General features: G+C 40.1%; 1 protein-coding gene across 4 annotated transcripts in view; it reads right to left on the bottom strand.

The window, feature by feature from the left end:
- Positions 1-15921, bottom strand: part of ptprub (protein tyrosine phosphatase receptor type Ub) — a 322943-nt gene that overhangs the window by 148667 nt on the left and 158355 nt on the right. The window lies entirely within an intron of this gene.

Raw genomic sequence — 15921 nt, 5'->3', positions numbered from 1 at the left:
GAGAGAGAGAGAGAGAGAGAGAGAGAGAGAGAGAGAGACAACACACAGCACAGAATACTAAAATGTCTTTCATGCTCTTTTTAGCCTCGAGGCTCTCTGTCTCTGCGGAGTGTGACAAATGCAAAATTCTTCTGTACAAACACAGAAATTTGTGAGGCGTTGGTATAGCAGCAGGCACAAATACTCAAAACAGGTGTATACATTGGGTGATTCTTCAATTAGGGGAACTTTTCTGTTGCCTAGGATGGTTTTAAAGAAAATAAATATGATAGATATTCTAAAAAAAAAAGAAAATAAAATATTTTTAAACAATCATTCTAGCTTTCAATATTATAATATCAAGATTATAACACTTTTTTTCTTAATTGTTTCACTTTAAGTAACATTTTCCATGTTAGTACCAAACATTTAAATTAAGAAGATAAATATATACACAATCATAACAAATTGGGGTCAGTAAGAATTATGTTTTGAAAGAAATTGATTCCTTTATTCAGCAATGATGCATTCAATTAAGAATTTCAGTCAAAACATTTATAATGTTACAAAATATTTATATTTTAAATAAATGCTGTTCTCTTGAGATTTTATTAAAGAATGTTTCCACTGTTTTCAACATTGATTTAAAAAGAAAAAAAGACCAGGCCACCTTCTTTCATTGCTCTGTGGTCCAGTTCTGACAGGGGTCAGCATGGGTACCCTGACTGGTTTGCCAAACTGCGATGCACTGTGTATTCTGACACCTTTCTATCAGAACCAGCATTAAATTCCTGAGCAATTTGAGCTACAGTAGCTCGTCTGTTTGATCGGACCACACGGGCCAGCCTTCGCTCCCCACGTGCATCAATGAGCCTTGGCCGCCCATGACCCTGTCACCTGTTCACCACTGTTCCTTCCTTGGATCACTTTTGATAGATACTGACTACTGCAGACCGGGAACACCCCACAAAGAGCAGCAGTTTTGGAGATGCTCTGACCCAGTCGTTTAGCCATCACAATTTGCTGCTTCTGACACATCAACTTTGAGGACAAAACGTTCACTTGCTGCCTAATATATCCACCCACTAACAGGTGCCGTGATGAAGAGATAATCATTGTTATCCTGATTGGTGTATATGAACATATAGATGCATGTCTATTTCAAGGTCAATATCAGAACATGTAATATGTTTTAACATATAAAAAGTTTAAAGAAGATTTTATATAGTCAAACATGTCTTTAATTGAGCACAATCTCACATGCAAGCACATAAGAGACCATTCGGCCTGCTTGTTATTAATCAGTATGACGTGCCGTTTATACAGAGGACGGTGGGACGTTGGGGTTAGGATCTCCATCTGTGAATAATTACATATGAACCACTCATATACAGACATGCAGAAGAACTTCTAACTATGGGTTTTCTGTCCTCCCTAATGAGGACATGCCACCCTTCAAGCTTTCGTCTGCTCACCAAACAAAATGCCCCTGCGTCTAAGACGACAACCATCACTCCATCCCAAGGTCTTTGTGTTGATTCACATGAAAAATATGAGACAAGACCAGACTGTCCTTGATGCCTTGGTATCAAATGAGTTTTTATATAGTCTGACAGAGCTCATAGAGGACAAAAAACCTTCATTAAAAGAAAACCTCGTTTTCCTAAGCTGAAGGTTAACAGCTATGACCTAGCTATATGTGCCTGGCAAAAAAGAGACTTTACAGTCAAGTAGACATCAGCAAGGCAAAAGCTGAAATTGTGTTGGAGAGTCGTATGGCTCCTGACTCTCACCTTGTGACTCTTTCATCTATCATGTACTGAATAACAGCAGCTTATTAAATATACACTGGCCGCAAAAAGTATTTGAACATGTAACCCGCACTTAAAAATGTATGAATGCCATCGTATTAAATAAAATATAAAATTGTATATGGTATGAGCATATATTTTAAACAAAATATGCCACAAAAAAGTTCAAGTCTGAAATTCATGTGTACACAGACTTAAAAAAAAACTCGGAAAAAGGATCATAACTAATAACTCTGGGACCAGGCCTTCTCCAAAGCACCTAGGACATCCCTTGATTTATGTATGTCTTGGTGTACATGTGTGTGAAAAGCCCTGCTCTCTCAAGGCATCCTGGTTAATTAGATTTCTCAAGGCTTCTTCACATTGCACTCTAGAGACATATGAAGAGCACATCACAAGGAAGAAAAGAAGGATGGAAAAGAAGGGAACAGAGCTAGATCTACAGATAAAGAGTGATTTAGCTGTATTAAACATGCACCTCAACCCACAGGGTCACTGTCAGCAAGGAATTATGGTGTTCATGGGGTACTGTTAATTTGCTCAAGCCCATGAAGGTAAAGCTGTTGACTTTGATGAAATGGCTAATTAAAGCCCCCAATATTTATGCAACTAAATTGCTACCAAATGAAAAAAATAGATGGACAGATATATGGAAAAATAGATATGTTAAGGATGTACAATACATCAAATGGCAAATAAATATTTTAAGGCTAGAAGCAAAAACTATAGTGTATTTTTTCATCTAGTTTGAAGAGTAGATATAGTACAGCATAACTTTTTATATGCCTGGTTTCAAAACAGGATTGTTCTATTGTGAATATAAATGTTTTGAAGGCTGGTATCACATATTAAACATGGTCAGATAAAGAGATAAACCCACCCCAAACTCACATCAATGGTTAAGTCAACATTGTTTAATCAAACAGGAACCAAAGAGGAATGTTTTGAAAATGCCACCATGCACAGGGATAGTTCACCTAAAAATAAAAAATGTTGTCAATTTACTTGCCCTCAATTTCCAAACCTGCATGACTTTCTTTCTCATGCAGGTTCATGCATATTTTGAAAAATGTTAGTAACCAAACAGTTGGTGGTTACTTAATGGAGGTTAGATTGACTTAAATTGTATTTTTCAAGTCAATGGGGCCCATCAACTGTTTGGTTAACCATATTCTTCAAATTTTCTTCTTTTGTGTTCAGCAGAAGACAGAAATTCATACAGGTTAGGACAAACTTGAGGGAGTAAATGATGACAGAATTTAAATTTTTGGGTGAACGATCCATTTATGGAAAAAGTTTATTTCCAGCAGACAACTGAATGCCTTTTTCCCTAATGGGCCATTCACACAGAACGTATATTTGCATTTTAAAAAGTTTTAAACGCATTTAAAGACATCTGAGGGATTATGATTTGCACTTGATTCAAACACACACCTGTCTTCCAAACCATTCTGTCTAATAAAAGCTAAAACTGACATTGCTTTGAATAAAAAACCAAATATTGAGCAACGTAAATTTTATTTTAGATGCAATATTGCCAACACTTTGTCTTTTTTGCTCCGTCAATGAATCTTGTCCAAATAAAACCACAACAAAACTGCTACACGTCTCTGTGCAACAAGTAGCAGCTTCACTCCTGAATTTGCATTTTTGAACAAATCATTTAAATAGATAATTCAATGACTCACTCATAAGGTCATATGCTGTGTCCCAATTCACCTACTTATACTAAGCCCTAAAAGTATATACTCTTTTTAAGAAGAAAAAGTACATACATTTGAGTGTGTAGCAAAAGAGTAGACAATATTTGGGACATACTATCATGTCATACAATTGCGTCTTTGCTCTCTGTTGCATCCTGACCATGCATCCTGTGACCATAAAACTGGCCTGTCAATCATCTTGTCACAGTTAAAATCCTCCACATTTCATTTAATTTCCTACCGTATCAGAGAGAAATGCAGTAGCACGTTGATCTGCAGTCGCGGATCTTTCATGCGGAGAACTCTCCTCATATTAATGCATAATGATGCATTTAAAAGTTCATGGCCAAACAGATCTTTATAAAAGTCCACATTGTTATTATAACACTATAAATATAACCCAGATAATATTAAATATTTTTTTTTTATCAGGTTAAACTGATTATTAGACACTTCATCTAAACCTCTCGCCATCTGCAGTACATACCCGCCAGTGTTTTATAGTTTTTTAACACTTTTTACTCGTGTTTGTAGTTCTGAACCAAATCCTCCTCCAAAGCGCAATGGGTTGTGGGCAATATTAGCCTTTATAGTGTGCGTGGATCCACATTTCGAAAATCTACTGGAAATAATAGACCATCTGGGGTCTTTTGACATACTCTTTTCAACATAATATGCTTTGGGACACACTTATTCTAATCTCACATATGGATAATATGGACATTGGGACGCATGGAATCACTTCATTCCTGAATGAATCAGGGTTTTGAATGAATTATTTGAACTTTATTATTTATAAAAGACATTTACTTGCTGCTACTTACTGACATAATCCCCACCATTAATGCACAGACTATGTATATAATTTTTGGCTATCATATTCTTCTAAAAAAATGTCCGCATCCATGCAGGTGCAACCAAAACAGAAATGTACATGAATACATTTTGTAGATAGTGATATATTGAGAGATGTACTGATTCAACAGACAGAACCAGACAGCCAAATACATGTATTCATATTTCTTTATTATAGTGCAACCAGCACATTCAAAAAAGCTTCCACTAAAACAGTGGAAAACACATGGCGACATTTGAGAGCACACTCGAGAACTCTCAAGGAGACGCTGATTGAATTCACAGTGGAGAGTCTGTGCTCCATCATATCATATTGAATCTGAACCCAAACAACAGAGCTGACCATATATCTCAGCCAGAGGGCCCAGAACCCATCTGAGCACGCTGGCACCCTGTCCCTCTCTCTCACACAGGTGGGAGTGGGGCACAGCACAATATATTGGCGCTGACATTTTGCTTCTCGCTATCTTCTCCTGCTTCAGATCAGAATCCAATCTCTCAGAGCCAGCCTGAAACCCCAGAAAGCCAGGACAGCTGCTACAATTTCTCCTAGAGGACTAAAAGGTTGATTACTCAATATTTAATTTCCCTTAAACCGAATGATAATAAACCGTGGTTAAGGGTATTTCTCGGGATAAATAGCTTTAAAAAAGCTTTATCAACAGCATCTGAGGCACACAGAAAATTTTGGCTTGTCCCTCAGTTTGTAAAAAACAAAAAAACAAAATATGTTTACACTAAGGGACTTACAATGGAAGTCTATGGTACCAAGTGCACCAAAGGTTTATGTAAAAAATGTGAAGCTAGTATTTTAGGTCTGTCATTTTCAAATGGTGTGATAATTGTATTTGTTTATGTATACTGCAGTGCTTTACAATTGTACACTGCATATATCACTCACATCTACTCAACAAAACATCTACTCTTATAAAAGATTCACAATTTACATGTTCTTTGTTGTTTCCCCAAAAAAATCAGAGTCAGACTTTTCATAAAAGTCAGACTTTTATGGCTCATTTCCACCGAGCGGTACGGTTCAGTACGATTCGGGACACTAAATCTTGATCCGGGCTTTCGTTTCCATCAACAGCACCCTTGTGATAGGCGTGGTGTAGCGATCAACGTCATTCTCACGCGAAGAAGAAAGCGTCACAGTAAACAAAAGTGGACGACATACAGCAGATCTTGTTCTTGCTTCTCGGCATGTGGCTATTGTCACAAGAAGAAGACACGCTTTGTTGCAAGGAAAAACACAGCCGAAAAGGCAAGTGACAATTCTCTGTCAACCAATCAATGTTCTGCAGTGAGTCTAGCTCCACTCTTTTGAACTGGACTACTGTGCTAGGTACCCCAACTGGAGGGTGGCAAAAAAGTGGTGCGGTACGGTTCGGAACTAGGGTACCATTCACAACTTCTGACAATGGAAACGTACCGTACTGTACTGGACCGTTCAGTGGAAACGAGCCATAAAATGACAAATTGTAAAAAGATGCTTTTTGTTCCCAGAATTGTGAACTTACAGCCTCTAACCTCCTGTCTCACCAATAACCAGCGTTTACTAATTGCATTAGTTACTTTTTATAAAATTACTTTTGTGTGACTTGTACTCTCCTGGGCTGGGCTTGCTTGATTGATTTTTTGAATAACAACAAAAAAGTTTTATTTTTGGCAAATGTAAAGGCCCTTTCACACCAAAAGTAAACGAATAAGCCTCATGCTGCGTTCACACCAAACGCGAATAGAGCGTCAGGAGCGAGTGAGTTCAATGTTAAGTCAATGGAAAGGCGCGTTGACGCGCGTCTGGAGGTCCTGCGTCGCGATGGACGCGATTCTGCATCATTCGCGCGTCCAGTTCGCGCGAATTGACCATCTTGCGCGATACGCGAGTTATGTGCGAGTGGTGCTTTTTGTGCATTCACGCGTTTGAAGCGAATTTGCGTCTGACGCCCGAGTTGAAAAATTTGAACTTTGGCATCAATTCGTGCCGTGTTAACCAACCTTGCTGCTGCTGTCACGTGGTAAAGTGACGTGATGAGAAACCCTGCATAATTTAAAAATACTACTATTGTGTTACAAAATGTAGTTTTAAGACTTTTTCAGGTGAGAATGTAGTTGTTTAAAGCTCTGTGGTTTATTTATAAAGAGTGCGCCTATTTAAAAAAATAATCTTGTGTTTTTGGTGTTGTGAGATCCAGGCGATCGGCGGCGCTCAGCGCTCATTAACCCGGCGAGAGCAGCCTTTCCTCTGCCAGTCCTTCTGACGTTTGCCGCTGGCTCTGATGTCCTGTAGTGGTGCGTCTTGTGTGGATCTAACGGGCGATCTTTGGTGTCATGAAGCTATCATTTGTTGTCTGCCTAATCGTTTTGACTGGGGGCAAAGAGATGTTTCATAACTTTATTTTTTAAGGATATTTAAATATACATGCAGTGAAGATGTAGGAGTTGCCTGGACCACATTTTTGTGGCTATTAATGTTTAATATATATTTTTAATGAAAATGAAAAGAGGCAGAGTGGTATTTTATGACATAAAATACCACTCTGCCATATTTATGACATATTTCTCCTGGAGCGCCTTGAACGCGCGTCTATTTCGCTTCAAATGCGTCCAATTCGCTGTGGACGCGTGAATGGATTCAAAATGTTCAAGCGCCCAACTAGACGCGGTAGACGCGATTTTGACGGCTCTATTCGCGTTTGGTGTGAACACAGCATAAGGCTGAAAGAAATGCAAATTCACACCTGTACAGTAGAGGGCGCAGTTATAACCTTTCAGCTGTTCCGCAATTCTGGATTGAAGAAGAATAGGATGCAGGAGAATAAACTTCAGCACGCTTACTTCAGAAATAAAAATGAAAAAAAAAAAATTTGTTTTAACACAAACGTGATGTTTATATAAAGCCATTTTTGCTTATTAGTATGGTTGAATTGTATCATCGAATGTCATCAGAAAAGACATTGGTTAATAAAGTGAGATTAAATACATAAAGAATATTTGTGTAATTTAATATATTTAATTATTGCAGGTCTGTGTAATATTCTGAGATTGAATTTCACAGTTTTTATTAATTTTGAGTAATACTGAATCTGTTTTTGTGCAAGTGAGATGAGTAAATGCCTGCTTAGATTTAATCTAAAACTACAATAATCATGATGTTCACACAGCGCACACAATGCCTCTGTACTTACTCCCGATTTTTCTCAACATGAGGATAGGAGAGCTGGCAGTCAATAAATGGAAAAACAAAGTAACTAGAGTTACTTATTTGAAAAAGTAACCCAGATATTGTGTTGTAAATTTAAAAGTAAGTATTTTACTAGTTACTTAAAAAAGTAATCTGATTACGTAACTCAAGTTACTTGTAATGCGTTGCAACACGGCGGTGATTCATTAGTTCAGATAAAACGCATGTCATTTTAAACCTGTAACGTTTTAGAGAATTTTTCTATGAAGAAACTTTCTAATAACAACAGGTCTTACAAAAGCCTTATGATTAGGTTTCTGTCCTCACTTTGAGTCTATTACAGTTATTGAGTTAATCCAGCCTAAAACTCGATCCTGTTTACTGTCAATAGCAGGTGCTAAAATAAAGGTGTCGACCGAGGCTGAACACACAAGAAAAGTTAATTTGAGCTGAGATAATTTGATTTATAAAATGATTCCTGTTAGAAATGTTCAGTGTATCCATAATTAAGTAAACTGATTCGGTCTTATCACTTGAAAAGAAAATGTTTCTGGTGATTTTTCAAAGGTTAATTGTGTTACAAAGCTACTCTCAAGAGCAGTCAATAAAATACTCTTGTCCACGGTTCACAGTCATTTGTGGCATTCATAAAACATTTCCACTGTGTTTCAACTAAGTCTAGGGAAATGTAAGCAGTAATGGATCAAGCTCCTCGCTTTATTAGAGATAGACAGCATACATCATTCTGCGCATTAGAGATCATACATATTCAATGATATCCTTGAAAATGACCGAAAATGTTATTACCTAACATACTCCAGGTTAGCAATTCTTCTGTGTAAAACCAAGTCACCCTAATCACTGTCAGTCAGCGTCAAATCTAAAAGAGCCTTGTCCTCTTTCTCTGCTATGAATGATGTGAACTTCTAACCTTCAATTTTTCTCCCTAAAGCTTTTTTTTTTCCAAAATGGATTGTGTGAATTGCATTAGTACTGGGATTATAAAAGATATAAGACATAAACAACACACAAAGGAAATATAAAAAAACAAACCAAGGCTAAAAAAGCACTAAGGTACTGTACCAAAACAAGGCTTTGTGTACTTTCAGGGCATTTTAGATGTAAACTTGGCCAAGAAGAGCAAAGAACCTCCCTATGAACCGTTCAATAAGGTCAGACGTCCCTATTGTCTTTTTGATATTTACACTGAAAGCATCACAGGTTAACCTTTGACTACTCACCTCATCGTAAAGCCACCGTTACACACCGGCACAGACATACTGTTCACATAAACTAGAAATATCAAACATAAGGTGACCTTTGGTGAATTATGCCTCCAAGGCTGGTGAAATCTGATAAAGTCCCATCCATTCGCTGCTAACCCTCCCAAGGGCGCAGGAACATACATAACGAGATTTGGAGTGATTGAGCCCATCGTCATTCAAACGGTGCAGCGCATGAAAACAGCCACTCGCCAGCTAACCGAGATGCTATCTCGGAGAAAACAGGAGAGAGAGCGAGTCAAGAAAAGACCAAGGACAGCGTTGAGGTGGACGAGAGAAAGGCTGAAAGATGCAATCACAAAAAAGTTAGCCGACTCGAAAGTTGAGGCCTGAAATGGTCAAAAACAGGAAGGGAGGGCAGATAAAGGTGGAATGGAAAACAAGAAGATTATTAGAAACAGAAAAGAAGAGATATAAATTCAGAGAAGCAGGGACAGACCTGGGGTAAAGGCACTTGCCACTTTGCATGAATAAGCTAGAAAATAAGGCCTGAAATGGTGACACAGTCTGTGAAAAATAGGTTCTTATACTTTAAAGTGTGTTAGCTACAAACTAAAGATCTAGAGAGAACTAATATGATACGAGATGTTTTCTTGTCTTGTTTTATTTTTTATGTTTTACATTCCATAGAAATGAAATGAAATGTAATAAAAAAAATGATATAGAGTATGGGCTAGCTAACCAAATGTTGACCACGATCTACTCCATCTGTGTTTTGATCATCTGACTGAATCTGATCCAGACATAGGGCCCTATTTTAACGATCTGAGCGCATGGGGCAGGTGCACTTAGGACGTGTCTGAATCCACTTTTGCTAGTTTAACGACGGAAAAAACTGTTGGCGCACCAGGCGCATGGTCCAAAAGGGTTGTACCAAGTCTCTTAATGAGTAATGAGTGTGTTTTGAGCGTAATGTGCAATAAACCAATCAGTGTATCTCCCATTCCCTTTAAAAGCCAGTTGCACTTGCACCATGGCAGATTCGCTATTTACGTGGAATTTGCAAGCGGAAAGACTGAACGCTTCTCCAGAGAGGAATCCTTTTATTTGTAATATGTAAGAATGTTTGTGTGCTGCTGCTGTGTTTAGATTAGATTAGATTAGATTCAACTTTATTGTCATTACACAAGTACAAGTACAAGGCAACGAAATGCAGTTTAGGTCTAACCAGAAGTGCAATAGCAGCAAGTGCAGGATATACAATGGATGCGTAAGTGCAGGACATGGATATGTACTGAATATGTATAAATATGTATAAATAGAGAGACGTTATTACTATAAACAGAACTGAATTTACAGGTGAATATGTACAGTGAATAAATATACAGATGGCTATTACTATAAAAAGAATTTACAGGTGAATATGTACTATGAATACAATATACAGATGGCTATTACTATAATCAGAATTTTACAGATAGAGGTATACAATAATATGTTAGGCTAATATGAGGAATAGCAGTGGATTAGGGTAGTGCAATAAATTATGGACAGAGCTATCCGGAAAAAAAAGTGTAAAGTGCAGTGGAAAGTGGTTGCATATTACATTTAGAAGTACAGTGCAAAAATGCAAATGTAAACATTGGTACTATAAATACAGTCAGCAGTGCAAATGAGCATAATCCAGTTAAGATATGGCAGTGTAAGATGCATATGTAAACAGTTGTTACTGTGATAAACAGTCGGTAGTGCAAATAACAAAGTGAAGGTGGATGTGAGGTAGGAGAGTTATCAGTATATGAGGGAAGTGGATCAGCGGGGGTTGGAGTTCAGTAAGGAGACAGCTCTGGGGAAAAAACTGTTCTTTAGTCTGCTGGTCCTGGTCCGGTGGATCCTGAAACGCCTGCCGGAGGGCAGGAGAGAAAACAGTCTGTGGGCTGGGTGAGAGGAGTCCTTGAGGATGCTGCGAGCTCGATGCAGACAGCGTTTCCTCTGGATGTGCTCGATGGCAGGCAGTGGAGTCCCTGTGATGCGCTGGGCAGTTTTCACCACCCGCTGCAGTGCCTTGCGCTCCGCAACAGAGCAGCTCCCATACCACACTGCCACACAGTTGGTCAGGATGCTTTCTATTGCGCAGCGGTAGAAGTTCACCAGGATAGCCGAGGAGAGCTGATTCTTCCTCAGTGTCCTCAGGAAGAAGAGGCGCTGGTGAGCCTTCTTGACCAGGCTGGAGGTGTTGGTCGTCCACGACATGTCCGCCGAGATGTGGATCCCCAGGAACTTGAAACTGGAGACACGCTCAACAGCCATTCCATTGATGTGGATGGTGTCGTGTGTGCCTCTTGACTCCTTCCTGAAGTCCACGATGAGCTCCTTCGTTTTGGTGGTGTTGAGGAGCAGGTTATTATCAGCGCACCATGTGGCCAGGTGCTGGATCTCTTCCCTGTAGGCAGTCTCATCGTTGTTGCTGATGAGACCGATCACCGTTGTGTCGTCCGCAAACTTGACGATAGAATTAGATCCATACACAGGCTTGCAGTCGGCGGTGAAGAGGGAGTAGAGAAACGGGCTTAGCACACAGCCCTGTGGTACACCAGTGTTAAGAGTGATGGATGTGGAGCAGGTGGATCCTGAACGAACATTCTGGGGTCTGTCAGTTAGGAAGTCCAAAATCCAGTTACACATTGAAGTGTTGATGCCCAGGTCTCCAAGTTTAGCTATTAACTTGGATGGGATGACAGTGTTGAATGCTGAGCTGAAGTCAACAAACAGCATGCGTGCATACGTGTTCTTATGGTCCAGATGGGTGAGCACAGAGTGCAGTGCCATGGAAACGGCATCCTCTGTGCTCCTATTGCTGCGGTAGGCAAACTGGTGTGAGTCCAATGTGGATGGTATAGAGTCTTTTAGGTGTTCCAGGACCAGCCGCTCAAAGCACTTCATAACGATGGGTGTGAGTGCTACAGGGCGGTAGTCATTAGGGCACCTCGGGTTAGAGTGTTTCGGCACTGGCACAATGGAAGTGCGTTTAAAGCATGTCGGTACAGCTGCTTGGGCAAGAGACAGGTTGAAAATGTCTGTAAAAACCCCAGCGAGCTGCTCCGCACATGCCCTGAGAACACGTCCAGGGATGTTGTCTGGTCCAGCAGCCTTGTGTGCGCTGATCCGGCTCAGTGCCTTGCAGACATCTGTGGAGGAGAGTGTGATTGGTGGGTGGTCAGCTGAGGGTTTGAGCTTGGTGGCAGTTTCTCTGTTGTCTCTTTCAAAACGAGCATAAAAGTAATTTAGCTCGTTCAGGAAGTTGACATCAGTGGCTGCGGGGGTGGAGTGGGGGGGTTTGTAGTCACTGATGGCCTGGATGCCCTGCCACATGCGTCGAGGGTCAGAGTTGGAAAAGTGACCCTCTATCTTTAGCTTGTAGCAGTGCTTGGCCTTTTTGATGCCCCTCTTCAGGTTTGCCCTGGACGTACTGTAGGCTTGTGCATCACCTGATTTGAAGGCAGTATTGCGTGACTTCAGCAGGAGTCGCACTTCCCTGTTCATCCATGGCTTCTGATTAGGGTATGTGGTGATCTGTTTCTGGGTTGTAACACTGTCGATGGTGGTATTGATATGATCCAATACAGAGGAAGTGAATGAGTCAATGTCCGTGTGAGCGCCACTGGTGGCTTGAGAAGCAAACATACTCCAGTCTGTGTTTAGAAACCTTTCCTGGAGTGTGGAGTCTGCCCCCGCAGGCCACACCTTGATGGTCTTTACTGATGGCTTCACACGGTTGATGAGGGGTGAATATTTGGGTGATAGAAACAAAGAGAGGTGGTCTGACTGTCCCAGGTGGGGGAGGGGTGTCGCAACGTAAGCTCCAGCCATGTTTGTATATACATGGTCTAAGGTTTTGTTTCCTCTGGTGTGGCAGGAAACATGCTGGTGAAACTTGGGTAGCACTGACTTTAGGTTTGAATGATTAAAGTCACCTGCAACAATAAACGCAGCTTCCGGGTGATCAGTCTGTTGTTTACTGATGGCTGCGTGAAGTTCTTTCATAGCAAGCTTGGCATCAGCATCCGGGGGAATATAGGCTGCAGTGATAATAGTGGAGGTGAACTCCCGCGGTAGATAAAACGGTCTACATTTAACCATGAGAAACTCCAGGTTAGCTGAACAATGACTCCCAACAATAGCAGAGTTTGTGCACCAAGCTTTGTTAATATAAATGCACAATCCACCCCCTCTGCTCTTCCCGGAGCCATCTAGTGTTCTATCCGCCCGGAGTGTGTGGCGTCCCGCTAGCTCAATAGCGGTGTCCGGTATTCCGCTGTTTAACCAGGTTTCAGTGAAGATTAGGACGTTACAGTTCAAAAGTTTCTTACTGTGTGTAATGCTGAGTCGAATCTCCTCCATTTTGTTCACTAGCGATCGTACATTGGCAAGGAAAATGCTGGGTAAAGAGAGCCGGTAAGGAGTTAGCCTTAGCTTAGCTCTTAGACCTCCACGCTTACCCCGTCTTTGTTTACGATCACAGCGCCGCCTTCTAGCACTTCCGCCCGGCCGGGCAGAGCGCATCGCCTCGGGCGTCCTAGCGATCTCAGGAAGGAGTTGAAGATTGTCCATAAAACTGTCGGAAATTCGCAAACCAATATCCAAAAGCTCACAGCGGGTGTACGATGTAAAAGCACAACTGTTCTGTACGAACAGACCCGAGATGAACAAGAAAAATACCGCAAAATTGCAGAATCTGGAGAGACGCTGAGCCTCGCGATCTACTCGCGCCGCCATCTTGGTCAAATCTTGGTGTGTAATAAACAGAGTGTACACACGTTGTGTACCAGCCTATAGGCGCATATTACTAACACGCCCTTTAAATAACACGAAAAATACTGCACTAATGACTTTAGACCAGGTTTTTTTTGTTTGTCAATGGCGTAGGCGTTTTCAGTTCCCTCAAAATAGCAACGCGCCAACAATGCGCCTGAACACACCTCCTTTTCAGACCAGTGAACATGGGTGAACAGATGGACTCTAGTGTATTTGCTATTTAAACAACTTGGCGCTGGACATGAAAAATGATAACTGCGTCGGGCTGAAGCTAGCAAAAAACACTTGCGTTGCGCCTGGCATCACATTGCGCCAGGTGTATGATTGGGCCCCTAGTCTTTGACAAAAACGCAGTTACCCACATTCAAGTGATAACATTTTTTTTTTTTAAAGATATTTCATACAACAAAATATTCAGCAGGGGCCATGAATTTTTTTAATGAAAATGACCAAAAATGCTGGCGGAGAACGAGTTAAGATATTAGTTTATCTATTACTAATAGGTATCACAATAAAAAAGCATGGGGTTTGTGCATTTAATGACCAAAGTGCACCATATTCACAGAGAGCAGAACTGTCCATTTTTTTTGTTTTCTTTTTTCTCAGAACTTTTAAGAGCATCTTTTTTTCCTCCATTTGACCCCATCAGCTGGGCTTTGTTCGCCTCTGACATCAAGAGGCTTCAAAGGCATGTTTGAGAATAAAAAGAGAGGTGAAGGGGTGCAGTGCTGAATATAGTCGAATCAATAGGTCCTCTTCCCACTTCAATTTTAGAAGCAGTCCCGCTCACATCTCTCCTCCTAAAAGTGTTTAAGGCTCGTCCTGTCCTTATAGCCTCAATGCTCATTTCTTCCCATGTCTTTCAGCCTTTCTAAAAAGGTCAGCTGAGATTTAAGGCATTCTGCCCCGACTTTCTTTCTTCACACACACATTAAAGTGGGAATGCTTTTGAATGCGGACAGCAAAGGAAGATCAGGTTATGCGGTCTGTCATCATACCTCTTTACCTCAACCTATGACAGACCGTTACAAGGCGTACACTACAAACAGTTAAACCAACTAATCAAGCTATATTATCTGACTATAAATTTCTCAACCTTTAAACCATCATTTCATGTCCCCTTTCTACTGTATTTTTGAATAGACGCCGAAAAAGATTCAACTTGCAATTATGCAAACACACCGAAATCCTTCATCATTCATATTCTGTTTCTGAAGAAAATCATGATGGTAACGTCTCATGTCATTTCCATGCAGCTGACATTCACTGATGTCTTTCCCCCTAAAGACACAATTACTATGCGAGAGTGTGTGCTGGAATTAACACACACAAATGAATATTTCATCTCAAATGAATATTTTAAACCCTGCTGTGTAATCAGATTCCTTCATCATTTCAAACATGTTTTTGAAATGACAAACAGTGCATTAAAAAAAAAATAACATTAAAAAACAACAAGTTGTGGTGACTATTACTCACAATTACGGTCTATAACATATTTAATACTTGTTAGAGCAGTTGAAAACTATGAAACACTATGAAAGCATATAAAGCATTCAAACTAAAACTTACAACAGGCCATTGTTTTTAATAGGGATGAAACAATACACAAAATATGGATTGATATATCAGACAAATGACTAACAATACGATGCAAGGCCCCTTTATTTTGACAGACAATGTCAGTCTATTGCAAAACACTATTTATACACAATTCCAATTTGACATCATGTGCATCAAAATTGATTAGTGATCATAATGCAAGTAACCCCACTAATATGTTCCTTCATCAAATGACGCCTTTTTGTCATCAAATTAAATGTCTCATTAGTTCAGTGGGGAAACATTTCATTAGCATTCATTAATCGGCCAAGTTTTCGTATTGAAATGCAATTACCACAGGTCCTCTTAATGTAGTGGTACACTGAGCATGAAAATATGAGAAAGCCAAGCCTTTGAATGACCCCAATAGACCAAATATGAAATTCATTCATCACTACCAATACAATTCCAAACGATACACGTCAAGCACAATTTGTAACAAACTCCGTCTTCACAACAAATCTCAATTCCCTGCTCTCATGGACTTGTAAAACATGTTAAAAGAAATCTGTGACCTAAGGCAGTTTTTGGGCCATTTCAAGGAAAAATGCAGCTGGTTACACTGAAACCAATTTGAAACACTTTTATTAATATTATCAAATGGTATCTATTTCAAAAGCGGCGTATGTGTTTTGCATTACAACTGCCTGAGGTGTGCAATGGCAGAAAAACACCCAGCATGTGTAGTAATAAAGAATGACCTAAAAGCTGCTGTTAACGGTGTGAAACCTTCTCAGTTGCAAAAAAAA

The sequence above is a fragment of the Gobio gobio genome (assembly GCF_949357685.1).
Source record: "Gobio gobio genome assembly, chromosome: 15".
Taxonomy (NCBI): Eukaryota; Metazoa; Chordata; class Actinopteri; order Cypriniformes; family Gobionidae; genus Gobio; species Gobio gobio.
The sequence above is the reverse complement of the archived record's forward strand: the minus strand, read 5'-3'. Positions and strand labels throughout refer to the sequence as shown.